Consider the following 19,238-nt stretch of genomic DNA (forward strand, 5'->3'; position numbering starts at 1 on the left):
AGGAAATAGAAGCAATCATCAAAAGCCAGGTCCAGATGGCCTCAATGCAGAATTTTACCAGAAATTCAAAGAACAGCTTATACCAATTCTCCTCAAAGTTTTTCACACAATAGAAACAGAAGGGTCTTTGCCAAACTCTTTTTATGAGGCTCCAATTATCTTGATACCCAAACAACACAAAGACACAACTAAGAAAGAGAGCTTCAGACCAATATCACTCATGAACATTAATGCAAAAATACTCAATAAGATACTGGCAAATCGGATCTAAGAACACATCAGAAAACGCATCCACCATGATCAAGTAGGCTTCATTCCAGGGATGCAGGGATGGTTCAACATACAAAAATCCATCATTGTAATCCACCATATAAACAAGCTGAGAAACAAAAATCACATGATCATCTCACTAGATTCTGAAAAAACCTTTGACAAAATCCAGCACCCTTTGATGACAAAGGTCTTAGAGAGATCCAGAATAACAGGAATTTACTTAAACATAATAAAAGCTATATACAGCAAACCAACAGCCAACATCAAACTAAATGGACAGAAACTCAACGTGATTCCTCTAAAATAAGGAACAAGACAAGGCTGTCCACTGTCTCCATATCTTTTCAGTATTGTCCTTGAAGTTCTTGCTAGAGCAATAAGACAACAAAAGGAGATCAAGGGGGATGCAAATTGGAAAGGAAGAGTTCAAACTTTCACTATTTGCAGATGATATGATAGTTTACATAAGTGACCCAAAAACTCCACCAGGGAACTCCTACAGCTGATAAATACCTTCAGCAAAGTTGCAGGACACAAAATCAACTCCAGAAAATCAGTAGCTCTATTATATACAGATGATAAAAGGGCTGAGAAAGAAATCAGAGAAATATCACCCTTTACAATAGCCACAAACAACATAAAGCACCTTGAGATAATGCTAACCAAATAAATCACAAGAACTTTGAGTCTTAACAGACAGAAATTAAAGAAGACACGAGAAAATGGAAAGATCTCCCATGCTCTTGGATAGGTAAGATCAACATAGTAAAAATGGCAATTTTACCGAAAGTAATATACACATTTAACGCAATCCCCATTAAAATCCCAGCACAATTCTTCACAGACTTTGAAAGAACAATTCTCAACTTTATATGGAAAACCAAAAGACCCAGGATAGCCAAAACCACCCTGTTTAAAAAGGCAATGTATGGAGGCATCACCATCCCTGACCTCCAGCTGTATTACAGAACTATAGTCATAAAAAACAGTTTGCTATTGGCACAAAAAAAGAGAGATAGACCAATGGAATTGAATTGAACATCGCGACATTAACCCATACACATATGAACACCTGATCTTTGACAAAGAAGCTAAAATTATACAATGGAAAAAAGAAATCATCTTCAATAAATGGTGCTGACATAACTGGAGGCTGACATGTAGAAGACTGCACATAGATTCATGTCTATTTCCATGCACAAAACTTAAGTCCAAATGGATCAAATAACTCAACATCAATCCAGCCACACTGAACTTCTTAGAAGAGAAAGTGGGAGATACCCTTGAACAAATTGGTACAGAAGACCCCTTCCTGAACATAAGTCCAGTAGCACAGACACTAAGATCAACAATTAATAAATGGGACCTCCTGAAACTGAGAAGCTTCTGTAAGGCAAAGGACACAGTCAGCAAGACAAAAAGGCAATGCACAGAATGGGAAAATGTATTCACTAACCCCACATCTGACAGAGAATTGATCTCTAAAATTTACAAAGAACTCAAGAAGCAAGTCTCCAAAACACCAACGATCCAATTAAAAAGTGGGCTACAGAATTAAATAGAGAATTATCAGAGGAGTCTAAAATGGCTGAGAGACACTTAAGAAAGTTCTCGACATCCCTAGCCATCCGGGAAATACAAATCAAAACAACTCTGAGATTCCATCTCACTCCTGTCAGAATGGCTAAAATCAAAAACACCAATGACAGTTTATGCTGGAGAGGATGTGGTGAAAGGGGGATACTCCTCCATTGCTGGTGGGAGTGCCAACTTGTGCAGCCACTTTGGAAATCAGTATGGAGATTCCTCAGGAAAATGGGAATCAGTCTACCACAAGACCCAGCAATTCCACTCTTAGGCATATATCCAAAAGATGCACATTCATACAATAAAGATGTCTGTTCCACTATGTTCATAGCAGCATTATTAGTAATAGCCAGAACCTGGAAGCAACCTAGATGCCCCACAACTGAAGAGTGGATAGAGAAAATGTGGTACATTGCACAATGGAGTACTAATCAGCAGAAAAAAAAACAATGGAATCTTGAAATTCACAGGCAAATGGATGGCACTAGAAGAAACCATCCTGAGTGAGGTAACCCAGTCACAAAAAGAGAAACATGGTATGTATTCACTCATATATGTATTTTAGACATGAATCAAGGGAGTGCCAGCATACAATCCCACTGCCAGAGAGTCTGGAAAACAGAACCTTCATCCAGCGATTTATGGAAGCAGAGGCAGACACCCACAGCTAAACACTGAACTGAACCCCTGGAATCCAGTGACAGAAAGGAAAAAAACTGATGAGCAAAGGGATTAAGACTGGGCTGGCTTAACCCACAGAAACAGTTGACCTGAACAAGCTCTTGGACACCTGACTAATGGCTGGGTGGACAGCATGGGACTGATCCAGACCCCCTGAATGTGAGTGTCAATGAGAAGGCCTACATAATCTATGGGACCTTGTGTAGTATTTATCTCTGGCATACAAATGGACTTTGGCTGCCCATCTCATAATGAAGGATGCTCTCTCAGCCTGGACTCTTGTGGGAGGGCCTAGGCCCTGCCCTGCATGAAATGACAGACTCTGGAGCTCCTCCATGGGGGGTCTCACCCTTGCTGGGGATTGGAGTGCATATTGGGTGGGTGACTGGGGAGCCTGGTGGGGGTGGCAGGGGAGGAGGGGAGGGAGAGGGAGCTGGGATTGACATGTGAAACAAGCTTGTTTTTAACTTAAATAAAAAAAAAGAAAAAAGAGATATTCAATGGGGAAAAAATCAAATAACATATGAGGGAAGACCTATTAGACTAAGAACTGACTTCTCAATTGAGGCTGTAATAGCCAGAGGGCCTGAACAATTGTTTCTCAGAATCAAAAAGACTAGGGATGCTTTCCAAGACTAGTATCCTTAGGAAAATTTTGAATCACAATAAATGGAGAAAATAACACCTTCAATAATGAACACATCAGAGTTCTCTAGATTAGCAGAATTTGGGAAATGTATCTAAGTTCAACAATGGTGGTTTGAGAAGAAGTATTACATTCAGGAAATGAAAATCCATAAGCAGAATAAATATTTATTCCAGTAAGGACAAAGCATTGTCCTTTCCATGTGTGGTCCTATGTAGTGAAAGTGCCTTGAGTCCCCTGGCTGGTCACCTTAGGTAATGGCACTATATCCATAACTCAGTGTCTATCTTGGCATCTCTGGCACTCAGAAACAGCTATATCAAGGAGAGCATTGATGCGTAGGAGTCTGTGCTGTCAAATCAATGTTTCATCCACATCTCTGCCACCTTGGCCACTTTTTTTTTCATGACCCGTTGGAAAATTACACAAATGGCTAGGGAAAGAGGTTGACTCTTCATATAATGGGCCATCCTGTCTACTTGCCTACTGAACTCTTTCTCAACTTAAGTCATCTACTAAAGAGCATTTATGTAGGACATAATTATCTTCACAGCCTTTGACCATTTGGATATATGTATCCACATAGTTCTTCCCTAAATATCCTTCTTACCAATATTCCAATCATGCTCTTTCCAAGTTTCTGACCATCTAACTAATCCATTGGCTATAGTCAATGAATCATTGAACAAGCTCACACCCAACCATTTCTACTTTCAAACAAAATGGTTATAGATTGGTTTAATATAGCAGATTTTATAATAAATCCAGTGTCTCTTATAAGCCAAAAAATGTAAAGAAGACAAAAACATACAGGGTCCAGACTTGTGTGTATGTCCCATTTTGCATGACTTTTTTTCTTTTGTATCACTTTTATCTCATTTAAGGACTATGGTATTTTAAAACTATATTTTCCTTTTATATAACTATGCTTTTCCGTCCCCCAAAGCCTTGTACATTTTTAAACATCCTGTATCCTTTCTAGATGTTTTGTTCCGTCTGAATCTCTTTCCTGCATATCTGTAATCTTTTTTCTGGTTTCAGCAACCTTTAAACTGTTAAGTGGTGTGGCTGCCGTGTGAACCTGCTTTGCCAGTTGACTCCACTCTGGTTCCCCGAGAGCCTTGCTTCATGATCACAGATACGTGTGATAGTCACATTTACCACCCCGATTCTGGGAATTCCTCGGGTTCAAATTGCACCAAGTAGCATGCTGTCCACTGCTCATAACCCCATTTAAGTGTTCAGTGGCAAGACCTCTTAAAAGAGCCATGCCCATGCTCCTACAACAAACCAGGAATCTGCCCAGTGGTGATGGTGCACACCTTTAATCGCAGCACTCAGGGGGCAGAGGCAGGCCTACCTCCATGAGTTCGAGGCCAGTCTGTTCCTTAAGGGTGAGTTCCAAGACAGGCCTCAAAGTTGCACAGAGAAACCCTGACTACAAAAACAAACAAAAACAAAAACAAAACAAAACAAAACAAAACCAGGAATCCACCTTTTAAAGGAGCTATGCCTCTGCAGCTAGCAAACATCCTATCCCAGAAAAGGCAGTTACCAAGAACTCATGGTTTTTTTTCTGCAGTTTTAGAACCTCCCCCCCAGTTTGTTTTTTATGTTTTTATTTAAATTAGAAACATGCATGCTTCAAATGTCAATCCCAGCTCTCCCCTCCCTTATCCCTCCACCAGCCCCTCCCACCCCCAGCCCAATCCCCACATCTTTCCCCAGGGAGGGTGAGGCCCTCCTTGGGGGATCTCCAGAGTTTGTCATTTCATCCAAGGCAGGAACTAGGCCCTTCCCCATGTGTCCAGGCTGAGAGAGCATCCCTCCATGTGGAATGGGCTCCCAAAGTTCATTTGTATGCCATGGTGAACACTAATCTACTACCCAAGGCCCCAGAGATTTCTGAGGCCTCCTCACTGACACTACATTCATGGAGTCTGTATCAGTCCCCTGTTGGCCTCTGAGCCATCAGTCTGGGGTTCAAGAGCTCCCCCCTTGTCCAGTCAGCTGTCTTTGTGGGTTTCACCAGCATGGTCTTGACCCCTTTGCTCATTTGTCCTCCATCTCTGTCACTGGATTCCAGGGAGTCAGTTCAGTGTTTAGCTGTGGATATCTGTCTCTGCTTCCATCAGTCACTGGATGAAGGTTCTAGGATGTCATATAAGGTAATCATCAACCTTATCATAAGGTAGGGGCTATTAATATAGTCTCTCCGCTATTAGTTTTCCAGTTGGTGTTATCCTTGTACATCTCTGGAAATCTCACTAGTGTCAGCTCTCTCCTCAAAGCTATAATGACTCCAACTATTATGGTATCTCTCATCCTGGTCTCCTCTATTCTTACCCCGACTCAACCTTCCTGCTCCCCCATGTCTTCTTCTACCCTCCTCTTATCCCCCTCTCTTTTTCCTGGTTCCCTCTTCCCTCCCCCCATGTTCCCAATCTGAACAGGAAATCTTGCCTCATTCCACTTCTCTGGGGCATAACGCATATCTCTTGGGAACCTCCCTGTTTCCCATACTTACAGGCTCTGGGATTTAGACACTCCCCTGATCCATGTCTAAAATCCAAATATGAGTGAGTACATACCATGTTTGTCTTTTTGTGGCTGGGTTACCTCACTCAGGATGGTTTCTTCTAGTGCCATCCATTTGCCTGCAAATTTCAAGATTCCATTTTTTTCTGCTGAGTAGTACTCCATTGTTTAAATGTACTACATTTTCTCTATCCACTCTTCAGTTGTGGGGCATCTAGGTTGATCCCAGGATCTAGCTATTACAAATAATGCTGCTATGAACACAGTGGAACAGATGTCCTTGTATGAATGAGCATCTTTTGGGTTATATGCCTAAGAATGAAATTGCTGGGTCGTGTGGTAGACTGTTTCCCATTTTCCTGAGGAATCTCCATACTGATTTCCTAAGTGGCTGTACAAGTTGGGCGAGTGTTCCCCTTTCTCCACATCCTCTCCAGCACAAACTGTCATTGGTATCACTTTTGGTTTTTTGAGGCAGGGTTTCTCCATATAACTTGGAGCCTGTCCTGGAACTCTTCCATAGACCAGGCTGGCCTCTAATACACAGGCTCTACCTCCTGAGTGCTGGGATTAAAGGCGTGTACCAAAACCAGCTGGCACAACTACCTCCCTTTCTTATAGCTTTCTCAGGTTTTAAGTGGAATTTATGGCCCCATGTTGGAATGCCATTTGTAGATGTAATTTTCCTGTATTGCAGACACAGTCCCAAATAACCACAGAGACTTATAAATTTTAAATGTTTTTCTTTGTTGTACTTTGTGTGGTTGGGGTATCAGGGTAACTGTAGCCTCATAAGAAGAACGTGGCATTGTTCTTTCTGTTTCTATTGTGTGAACCAATTTCAGGAGTATTGGTATTAGCTCTTGTTTGAAATCTGGTAGACTACTGTGCTGAAAACATCTGGCCCTGGGCTTTTTGTGTTTGGAAATTTTTAATGACTGCTCCTATTTCCTTCAGAGTAATATGTCTATTTAAATTGTTGGTCTGGTCTTGATTCAATTTTGATATGTGGTGCTTATCCAAAAATTTGTTCATTTCTTTAAGATTTTTCCAGTTTTGTGAAGTACAGGTTTTTGAGGTATGGCCTGATGATTCTATGGACTTCCTCTCTGTCTGAGGTTATGTCCCACTTTTCATTTCTGATACTAATTTGGATATTCTCTCTTTGCCTTTTGATTAGTTTGGATAAGGTATTTATATCTTGTTGCTTTTCTTGAAGAACCAATTCTTTGTTTCATTGATTCTTTATATTTTCTCTTTGTTTCTGTTTTATTGATTTCAGTCCCCACTTTGATTATTTCTTGGCATCTACTCCTTCTGGGTTAGTTTGCTTCTTTTTGTTTTAGATCTTTCAAGTGTGCTTTTAAGTTGATAGTGTGAGGTGTTTCCAACTTTCTTATGTAGGCATTTAGTACCATAGTACTAACTTTACTCTTAGTACTGCTTTCAAAGTATCCCTTACCTTTGGGTATGTTGTACCTTCATTTTCATTGAATTCTAGGAAGTCTTTAATTTCTTTCTTTTTTCCTTGAGCCAATGAGATACAGTTGAGTATTATTCACTTTCCATAACTTTATAGACTTTCTGTAGTTTGTGTTGTTGAATTCTAACTTTAGCTCATGATGATCTGATAAGATACATAGGGTTATTCTGATATTTTTGTATCTGTTGAGATTTGTGATTGAGTATGTGATCAGTTTTAGAGAAGGGTCCATTGGGGTGCTAAGAAAGTACATTCCTTTGTGATTGAGAGAAATGTTCTGTAGATGTTTGTTAAGTCCATTTGAAACATGACATCTGTTACTTTCCTTATTTCTCTTAAGTTTCTGTCTGGCAAACCTGTCATTGGTGAGAGTGGGATGTTGAAGTCTCCCATTATTGATATGTGGGGTTTGATGTGTGATTTAAGCTTTAGCAAAGTTTCTTTTACAAATGTGCATACCCTTGCATTTGGGGCATAAATGTTCATAACTGAGACTTCAACTTGATGAATTTTTACTATGATGAATATGAAATATCCTTCTTAATCTCTTGATTAATTTTGGTTTGAAGCCCATTTTGTTAGATATAAGGATAGCTACTCCATCTTGTTTCTTAGGTCCATTTGATCGGAGGATCTTTTGCCAACTCTTTACTCTCAGGTAATGCTTGTCTGTGAAATTGAGGTGAGTTTCTTGTATGCAACAGAAGAATGGATCCTGTTTTCATATCCATTCTGTTAGCCTATGTCTTTTTTTTTTTTTTTTGGTTTTACGAGACAGGGTTTCTCAGTATTGGTTTGGAGGCTGTCGGTCCAGCCAGGCCTCGAACTCACAGAGATCTGCCTGCCTCTGCCTCCTGAGTGCTGGGATTAAAGGCGTGTGCCACCAACGCCCGGCGCCCATGTCTTTTTATAGGTGCATTGAGCCCATTGATATTGAGAAACATTAAATATCTTGGATATTATGTGTTAGGAATTTATTGGATTTAACATTTTCTCTGAACGATGAATATATTTCCTCTATAATAGCTTCAATGCCTTAAATTCTGTCTTCCATCTTTTGTATTCTGTTGGTGATGCTTGCATCCATAGTTCATGTTCATTTCCCCATATTTTCCATTTTTCCATTACCTGAATTCCCTCAGTTTGTGGTTTCTTAACCGCTGTGACATTTTTCCAGCCCTCGTTTGTGGTTTCCTTATTCCCTCTGTCTCAATATTTCAAGCCTTGAACTGTTTCCATCACTTGTTTGTTCTTGTCTTGGCTTTCATTAAGTGATTTATTGGTTTCTCCCATTTTTTTTATCTTTTCCTCAGTTTCTATAAGGGGACTTTTCATTTCCTCTTTAAAGACTTCTATCTTCATGAAGTTCTTTTTAAGGTAGTTTTCTTTGGCTTCATCTGCGTCATGATGATCAGGTCCTGTTGTCAGACTGGCAGGTTCTGGTGGTGCTATATTGCTCTTTATATTGTTGCGTGTATTCTTACACTGCTATTTACACATCTGTTCTTCCAGCAAATGTAGGTGGGGCTTGTGCCTACAGAGGCTGCTGTTCTTGCAGCTGGAGTTGTGTAGGGGCTGCTGTGGATCTTTGGCCAATGGGAGAATGTTGTGGTTGGTCTGAGTGGCAGGGTTGGTTGTAGAGATTATAGAGTCCAGTGGGTGTGGGGGTGGTCATGCAGCTTTCCCATGGGTCTCACACTGGTCTGCTTCTGGGGACTGCTCTGGAGTGCTGGTGACCCACAACCAAGCACTGGGATGAACTCCAGGATTCTTGCTGAAGAAGAGGAGCGATTCTATGAGCCAGTGGGATCATGATGGGAAACTCACAGAGACAGCTGACCTAAGTTCATGGGAGCTCATAGATTCCAGGCCAACATTTAGGGAGCCTCTATGGGACAGACCTAGGCCCTCTGCAAGTGTGTGACAGTTGTGTAGGTTGGTCTCTTTGTTAAGCTCCTAGCAGTGAGATCAGAACCTGTTCCTGGTGCTTAGCTGGCTTTTGAGAAGCTTCCCCATGCTGTATTACCTCACACAGCCTTTATGCAGGGAGAGCAGCTCAGTCCTACCTCAACCTGATGTGCCATGCTTTGTTCAAGCCCATGGGAGGCTCTTTCTGAATAGAGATGGAGGAGGAGTGGAATGGGGCAGAAGGGGCAGAAGGGAAGCAGGTGGGAACCAGCAGGAGAGGAAGAAGAGGGAAGTGTGGTTGGTATGTAAAAATAAATGAAAAAGGTTATTTAAATAAAAAATAGTAAAAAAAATTGTAAGTGCTCAGCCAACACCTCAGGATTACTATTAACCAGCTCTTAAAACTTAAATTAAGCCGTTATTCTGTGTATTGCCACATGACTCATGCTTTACCTGTCCTCCAGCATGTCATGCTCCCTCTGCATTTCCTGGTGACTCTGATTCTTCCCTTCTTCCCAGTGTCTTTAGTTTGGTTTCCCCAACTGCACTTCCTGCCTGGCTTTTGGTCAATTGGCTTTTCATTAAACGAGTTTGAGTGACAAATCTTCACAGTGTACAAAAGTATTATTTCATGGCATTATAATATATGTAATACTAGATATTATATACATCAATGACAGTATGCATGGTATAAAATTTTTGGTATTTACACAATAGCCACTTCTTAACCATTACCCAACAGCACTGGTATTTTTTCTTCCTTCCTCTCTGGTATAGAGTGTCTTCATTTCATCACAAATTAGAAATCTCTTCTTCCACAGTTTCCTCATCCCCTGCCTTTCAATTCCACTCAGCTATTCTATCTAGCTTCTTCCCCACTTACGAATGGAATACTATTCAGGTACAAATAAATCTATGGTTTGGTTGATGGAATCAGCTAGAAAACAAGTGTGTTAACCCAGACTCAGAAAGTTAAATGTCTTCTCTCTCATTAATGTTCCTAACTCCAAATCATCACTTGTGAGATGATAACCTAGAGTAAACACAGAAACCACATCTTGCCTTCCTAATAAAAATTCTCAAAAGTTCAATAACTTTTTTCAAGCTGTTCATTTTTTACATTTTTGGAATAACTTCAAGAAAGTATTTAATTCATTTTTGAGACAAAATTAAAGTACACGAAAAAGTTTCACAACATTAGTGTCATTTAAAAATCACAACCATTCCTAAAATTTTTGAAAGAACTTCTAGAAAGTATTTAATTTATTTCTGATATAAGACTCAAGTTTATGGAAAGCTTTCACAACAATTGTATCATTCAAAATCACATCCAGAGTTTTCTTAGTCTCACAATGAAAATTTATTTTGACTATATTTGGTTCTTATTAAAGCCCCAAGTTGGTTGTCTGAGTTTATTTTCTATATCTGTGACACAACACGACTTGTAAAGCATCTTTTACAGGTAAGTGTCATATGGGGTTTGGAGTTGCAGAGGGTTGGAGTCTGTGATGGTGGAGCAAAGGCTTGGTGGCAGCAACAACTGAGAACTCACATGATAATCTATAATCAAGAAACAGAGAGAATACTCTAGGAGTGTCAGTGTCTTTGGAAGTCTCAGGCTTAGAATGATAGTCACCAACAGACAATAGCTCTTTTTTTGTTTTTTAATGGCACTTTTTAAATTTATATTAGAAACAAGCTTGTTTTTCATGTTAATCCCAGCTCCCTCCCCCTCACCTCCTCCCCCGCCCCCACCAACATCCCCAATCCACCACCCAATACCCGCTCCACTCTCCAGGGAGGGTGAGGCCCTTCATGAGGATCTCCAAAGTCTGTCATATCATCCGGGACAGGGCATAGGCCCTCCCCCATGTGTCAAGGCTGAGAGAGCATCCCTCAATGTAAACGGGCTCCCAAAGTCCATTTGGATGCCAGGGATACCCAAGGCCGCAAAGATTGCTGAGCCTCCTCACTGACACCCACATTCATGGGGTCTGGATCACTCCCATGCTGGTCTCTCAGCCATTAGTCTTGGGTCCATGAGCTCCCCCTTGTTCAGGTCAGCTGTTTCTGTGGGTTTCTCCCACCCAGTCATGACCCCTACGCTCATCACTCCTCCCTCTCTGCAGCTGGTTTCCTGGAGTTCAGTTCAGTCTTTAGCTGTGGGTGTCTGTCCCTGCTTCCATCAGTCACTGGATGAAGGCTCTAGGATGGCATATAAGGTAGTCGTCAAACTCATTATCAGGGAAGGGTATTTAAGATACCCTCTTCACTATTGCTTAGTTTGCTTATTGGTGTCATCTTTGTAGACCTCTGGAAATCTCACTAGTGCTAGATCTCCCCTCAAACCCATAATGATTCCCTCTATTGTGCTGTCTCTCATGCTGTTGTCCTCTATTCTTCCCCCTACTCAACCTTCCTGCTCCCCCATGTCATCCTCTCCCCTTCTCTTCTCTCCCTTACTTTTCCCCACCTCCCTCTCCTATCCCTCCATACTCCCAGTCTGCTAAGAGATCCTGCCCCATTCCCCTTCTCTGGGGTACCATGCATATCTCTCTTAGGGTCCTCTCTTTTTCCCAGACTCTCTGGCGGTGCTATTGTAGGCTGGCACTCCCCTGCATAAAATCTAAAATCCATATATGAGTGAGTACCTGCTTGTCTTTTTTGTGACTGGGTTACCTCATTCAGGATGGTTTCTTCTAGTACCAAACATTTGCCTGTGAATTTCAAGATTCCTTTTTTTTTCTACTGAGTAGTACTCCATTGTGTAAATGTACCACATTTTCTCTATTCACTCTTCAGTTGAGAGGCATCTAGGTTTCTTCTAGGTTCTGGCTATTACAAATAATGCTGCTGTGAACATAGAAGAACAGATGTCCTTGTATGAATACGCACCTTTTGGTTATATACCTAAGAGAGGAATTGCTGGATCTTGTGGTAGACTGATTCTCATTTTCCTGAAGAATCTCCATACTGATCTCCAAAGTGGCCACGAGTTGGCACTCCCACTAGCAGTGGAGGAGTGTTCCCCTTTTTCCACACCCTCTCCAGCATAAACTGTCATTGGTGTTTTTGATTTTAGCCATTCTGACAGGAGTGAGATGGTATCTCAGAGTGGTTTTGATTTGCATTTCCCGGATGGCTAGGGATGTTGAGTACTTTTTAAAGTCTCTCTCAGTCACTTTAGACTCCTATATTGAGAATTCTGTATTTAGTTCTGTACCCCTCTTTTTAATTGGATCCTTGGGTGTTTTGGAGACTTGCTTCTTGAGTTCTTTGTAAATTTCAGAGATCAATTCTCTGTCAGATGTGGGGTTAGTGAATACATTTTCCCATTCTATGCATTGCCTTTTTGTCTTGTTGACTGTATCCTTTGACTTACAGAAGCTTCTCAGTTTCAGGAGATCCGATTTATTAATGGTCGATCTTAGTGTCAGTGCTACTGGAGTTATGTTCAGTAATTGGTCTCCTGTACCAATTTGTTCAAGGGTACCACTCACTTTCTCTTCTAAGAGGTTCATTGTGGCTGGATTTATGTTGAGGCCTTTGATCCATTTGGACTTATGCATGGCAAAATAGACATGGATCTGTCTGCAGTCTTCTACATGTAAGCCTCCAGTTATGCCAGCACCATTTATTGAAGATGCTTTCTTTTTTTCATTGAATAATTTTAGCTGCTCTGTCAAAGATCAGATGTTCGTAGGTGTGTGGGTTAATGTCAGGGTTTTCAATTCCATTTGTCTACCTATATATTTTTCTGCTAATCCCCAGCGGTTTTCAGGACTATAGCTCTATAATAGAGCTTGAAGTCAGGGATGGTGATGCCTCCAGAAGTTCCTTTATTGTATAGGGTTGTTTTGGTTATCCTGGATTTTTTTGTTTTCTCATATACAGTTGATTATTGTTCTTTCAAGGTTTGTGAAGAATTGTGCCAGTATTTTGATGGGGATTGCATTGAATCTGTAGATTGCTTTTGCCAAGACTGTCATTTTTACTGTGTTGTTTCTACCTATCCGAGAGCATGGAAAATCTTTCCATTTTATGGTATCTTCTTTAATTTCTTTCTTTAAAGACACAAAGTTCTTGTTATACAAACCCTTCACTTGTTGGGTTAGCATTACCCACAAGGTATTTTATATTGTTTGGGGCTATTGTAATGGGTGATGCTTCTCTGATTTCTTTCTCCACCCATTTATCATCGGTAAATAATAGGGCTGTTTTTGTTTTTTTTATTTTTTTTAGTTAATCTTGTATCCTGTCACCCTGCCAAAGGTATTTATCACCTGTAGGAGTTCCCGTGTAGAATTATTCAGGTCACTTATATAAACTATCATATCATCTGCAAATAGTGAACATTTGACTTCTTTCCAATTTGTATCCCCTTGATCTCCTTTTGTTGTCTTATTGCTGTAGCAAGAACTTCAAATACAGTATTGAAGAGGTATGGGGAGAGTGGACAGCCTTGTCTTGTTCCTGATCTTGGAGGAATCACGTTGAGTTTCTGTCCATTTAGTTTGATGTTGGCTGTTGGTTTGCTGTATATTGCTTTTATTATGTTCATGTATGTTCCTGTTATCCCTCATCTCTCCAGGACCTTCATCATGAAGGGGTGTTGGATTTTGTCAAAGGCTTTTTCAACATCTAGTGAGATGATCATGTGGTTTTTCTTTTGCAGTTTGTTTATATGGTGGATTACATTGATAGATTTTCATATGTTGAACCATCCCTGCCTCCCTGGAATGAAGCCTACTTGATCATGGTGGATGATTTTTCTGATGTGTTCTTGGATTTGATTTGCTAGTATTTTATTGAGTATTTTTGCATCAATGTTCATGAGCAATATTCGTCTGTAGTTCTCTTTCTTAATTGTGTCTTTGTGTGGCTTGGGTACCAAGGTAATTGTATCCTCATAAAGAGTTTGGCAATGGACCTTCCGTTTCTATTGTGTGGAACACTTTGAGGAGTATTGGAATTAGCTCTTCTTTGAATTTCTGGTAGAATTCTGCTGAAGCCATCTGAGTTTGGGCTATTTTTGGTTGGGCGACTTTTGATGACTGTTTCTATTTCATTATGGAATATATATATATGTATATATATACACATGTCTGTTTAAATTGCTTAACTGTTCTTGATTTAATTTTGGCAAGTGATATCTACTCAGGAAATTGCCCATTTTCTTTAATTTTTCAAATTTTTGTGGAGTATAGGTTTTCAAAGTATGACTTGAAGTTTCTCTGGATTTCCTCAGTGTCTGTTGTTATGCCCACCCCCACCCCACCCGGATTTTATTAATTTGCATGTTCTCTCTCTGCCTTTTGGTTAGTTTAGATAAAGGTTTGTCAGTCTACCTTGTTGATTTTCTCAGAAAACAGACTCTTTTTTTTTCTTTTTCTTTTTTTTGGGGGGGGGTTTACGAGACAGGGTTTCTCTGTATTGTTTTGGAGGCTATCAGTCCAGCCCGGCCTCAAACTCACAGAGATCCGCCTGCCTCTGCCTCCCGAGTGCTGGGATTAAAGACGCGTGCCACCACCGCCTGGCTAGAAAACCAACTCTTCGTTACATTGATTCTTTGTATTGTTTTCTTTGTTTCCACTTTATTGATGTCAGCCCTCAATTTAATTATTTCCTGGAATGTACTCCTCCAAAGTGAGTTTCTTTTTGTTCTAGAGTTTCAGTTGTGCTGTTAATTCTCTACTATGACTATTCTCCAGTTTCTTCATATATGCACTTAGTGTTATAAACTTTCCTCTTAGCCCTACTTTCAAAGTGTCCCAAAAGTTTGGGTATGTTGTGTCTTCATTTTCATTGAATTCTAGGACGTCTTTAATTTCTTTATTTCTTCCTTGACCCAGGTATGGTGCAATTGCTCATTGTTAAATTTCCATGAGTTTGTAGGGTTTCTGCAATTTGTGTTGTTGAATCCTAACTTTAAAGCATGGTGGTCCAATAAGATACATGGGTTATTCCAATTTTTTGTACCTGTTGAGGTTTGTTATGTTGCCAAGTTTGTGACTGACTTTAGAGAAGGTCCCATGTGATGCTGAGAAGAAGGTATATTCTTTTGTGTTTGGATGGAATGCTCTATTCATGTCTGTTAGACCCAATTGGGTCTTAACTTCTGTTTGTTCCTTTCTTTGTTAAGTTTCTGTCTGGTGGTCCTGTCTAGTGGTGAGAGTGAGGTTTTGAAGTCTCCCACTATCACTGTGTGAGGTCTTATGTGTGATTTGAGTTTTAGTAATGTTTCTTTTACTAATGTGGCTGCCTTTGTATTTGGGGCATAGATGTTCAGAATTGAGACTTCTTCCGGATGGTTTTTTCCTGTGATGAATATGAAGTGACCTTCTTCATCTCTTTTGATTGATCTTAGTTTGAAGTCTAATTTGGTCGATACTAGGGTAGCTATCCCAGCTTGTTTCTTGGGTCCATTTGATTGGAAAATTTTATCCCAACCCTTTACTCTGAGGTAATGTCTGTCTTTGAAGTTGAGGTGTTTCTTGTATGCAGCAGGAGGATGGATTCTGTCTTCGTAACCACTCTGTTAGCCTGTGTCTTTTTATAGGGCAACTAAGGCCATTAATATTGAGGGAGATTAAGGACCACTGAGTTTAGTTCTTGTTTGTTTTTAATTTTCTGTTGGTGGTGTTATTGTTTGTGAATTTACCCCGTTTTTCCTCTTGGCTTTTGGTAAAGTTGGATTATCTATTGTCTATGTTTTTGTGTGTATAGTTACCTTCCTTAGGTTGAAGTTTTCCTTTCAGTATTTTCTGTAGGGCTGGATTAGTGGACATGTGTTGTTTAAATCTGGTTTTATCATGGAATATATTGTTTTCTCCATCTATAGTGATTGAAAGCTTTGCTTGGTATAGCAGTCTGGGCTGGCATCCATGGTCACTTAGTGTTTGTAGAAAGAACATCTATCCAGGACCTTCTGGATTTCAGAGTTTCCATGGAGAAGTCAAGTGTAATTATGATAAGTTTGCCTTTATATGTTACTTAGCCTTTTTCCTTTGCTGCTCTTAATATTCTTTCTTTATTCTGTATGCTTGGGGTCTTGATTATTATGTGGTGAGGGGACTTTTCTATGTCCACTCTATTTTGTGTTCTGTAAGCTTTGTGTACTTTCATTGGCATGTCTTTCTTTAGATTGCAAAAGTCTTCTTCTATTTTTTTGTTGAATGTCTTCTGCATCTTTGAGCGGGTTTCTTCACCTTTTCCTATCCCTTTTATTCTTAGATTTGGCCTTTTAATGGTGTCCCATATTTCCTGGATATTTTGTGTTAGGAATTTGTTGGACTTATGATTTTCTTTGGTTGATGAATCTATTTTTCCTAGTGATTCTTCAATGCCTGAGATTCTCTCTTCTATCTCTTGTATATTGTTTGTTATATTTTTATCTGTAGTTCCTGATCATTTACTCACCTTTTCTAATTCCAGCATTCCTTCAGATTGTGGGTTTTTTTCTTTTTGGTTTTACGAGACAGGGTTTCTCTGTATTGTTTTGGAGGCTGTCGGTCCAGCCTAGCCTCGAACTCACAGAGATCCGCCTGTCTCTGCCTCCCGAGTGCTGGGATTAAAGGGGTGTGCCACCACTGCCCGGCTAGGGTTTTTTTTTATTGTCTCAATTTCAGCTTTCAATCCTTGCACTTTTTGAATTGCTTTTTGCAATTTTTGCTTTGTCTTTTCTTCCATTTCTTTAAAGGATTTTCTCATTTCCTCTGTTAGGGTCTCTATCATCTTCATGAAGTTGTTTTTAAGGTCATTCTCTTCTGCTTCATCTGTGTTGGGATGTTCAGTTCTTTTTTTTTTTTGGTTTTTCGAGACAGGGTTTCTCTGTGGCTTTGGAGGCTGTCCTGGAACTCACTTTGTAGACCAGGCTGGCCTCGAACTCACAGAGATCCGCCTGCCTCTGCCTCCCGAGTGCTGGGATTAAAGCCGTGCGCCACCAACGCCCGGCTGGGATGTTCAGTTCTTGCTGGTGTACAGTCCCTAGACTCCGATATGTCATATTGGTTTTTCTGTTGTTGAATGTGTTCTTATATTGTCATCTTCCCATCCCTCCTTTCAGTGGGTACAGGTGGGGTCTCTTCCTTTCCTGGTGGGTACAGGTCCAAGGTTCCCTTCTGGTGGGTGCAAGCAGGTCCAGTATTCTGATGGTTCTCACAGTGGGTGCAGGCAGGTCTGAGGTACTCCCTCACCTCTGACCTCTTCTCTCTGTCCTGAGTTGGGGCAGGAGTAGACTGGCTCTCTCAGCAGGCTACTGGTTGCTTGGTCCTCCAGGGGCAAGTCTACCTTGCTGGAATCTCCAGGCTGGGAGATCCCAGAGAGGGCAAGAGGAAGAAAGTCAGGCCCTAGCGGGGGTCGGAGCTCACATCTGCCCTGAGTGGTGGCAGCTGTAGACCGGCATTCTCAACAGGTTCCTGATTGCTTGGTCCTCCAGTGGCGAGTTGACCTGGCTGCAGTACTCAATACAGGAGATGCAGGCCATAGCTCTTAATCATCTTCACAGATTCACAAATGAAAACAATGTTTTTAAAAAGCCTATTGGGCCATTTTCAAGTAGCCTACTAGTACAATTGTTCTAAAATCTACCACACTAACCATGGGGGGTTGTGTTGGGGAGACAGGCAATATTCGACTTACAGCATCGTTCTACAGATAGTAAATGTTGAGAGTTAAATTACATTTTTGCAGGTCTCGTGACATTTTTTTCCACCTTAAAATTTTGTATTTGTTAGGTATATCTCCACTCCTATGAATGTTATTGTGTTTTTACTCATTTGTATCTCTCTGTGTGCATTCATTAGTAAGTGTACATGTTATTGTTAGAAGACAGAATCACAAATTGGTTCACGATTTCCACCATGTAAGATCCAGGGAGCCAATGTAGGTAATCATATTTACTGGCAAGAATCATTACTAACTGATGCATCTCATGGTCCACCCACATTCTTCTTTCATACCGCACAATAGAAGCAATTTGACCAATGCAGCATCACAGACTTAATACTGTGAGATCACTATCAGAAATTCTGGAACACACTGCTTAATAGGACAAACATTTTTAAGTTTTATTCATTCTAAACACTTTGAATGTTTTCCCACATTTATTCCAAACATATTCTCACCTGTTAAAAAAGTTATTGAATATAGTAGGAACTGTGGCTGCTAAAAGATTTTCCATATGATTACACATAAAGTATTGAGAACATCATGGCAACAGGAACTGATGAACTCTTTGACAATACTTAAATGCATATATGCATAATTCTTTACAGTGTAAATCTGTTCATGAAGTTACAGAAACTGGACATGGTAAAGACTTTCCCACATTACTGACATTGATAAGGTTCCTTACCAGTGTGAGATCTTTATGCTTGTTAAAATGTCAAGAGCAAAGAAATAGATTCCCAAATGTTTATAAACAAAGGATTTCTATCCAGTGCAAATGTTATTACTCTTGTACCAACTGGATATAATGAAGGCATTAATACAATGTTTACACACATTAGGCTCCTGACTAGTGTCAAGTGTTTCATGTCTGTTATGATCACAAGAACAACTGAAGGTTTTTCCACAATACTTATGCACTTAAGACTTGTGTTTCACATGAACTATTTCATGTATGCTAAGGTCAATAGAATGAATGAACAATTTCCCACACCTTTTGCACACAAAGGGATTCTCTCCAGTGGGATTTTTTCATGCAAGTTAGGACAAGTAGAAGTGTTGAAGATTTTCCCACAATGTTTACATGAATAAGACTTCTCTCCACTGTGAATCCTTTCATGGATGTTCAGCTGACTGGAGGAGGTAAATGCTGTTCCACACAGTTAGATGCTTAAGACTTCTCTTCACTATGCTGTTGTTCATGAGCTTTCTGTGAACTGAAACAGGTGAAGCATTTCCCACAATGTTTACATGCCTAAGGCTTCTCTAAAGGGTGACTGTTATGTCTGTTATGACTATTCGAATCACTGAAACACTGAAAGCTTTTTCTTTTCTTATTTGTTTTTTTCAACACAGGGTTTCTCTGTATTGTTTTGGAGGCTATCCTGGAACTTGCTCTGTAGACCAGGCTGGCCTTGTATTCACAGAGATCCACCTGTCCCTGCCTCCCGAGTG

The sequence above is a fragment of the Mesocricetus auratus genome, unplaced genomic scaffold (genome assembly GCF_017639785.1).
Source record: "Mesocricetus auratus isolate SY011 unplaced genomic scaffold, BCM_Maur_2.0 Super-Scaffold_100676, whole genome shotgun sequence".
Lineage (NCBI taxonomy): Eukaryota > Metazoa > Chordata > Mammalia > Rodentia > Cricetidae > Mesocricetus > Mesocricetus auratus.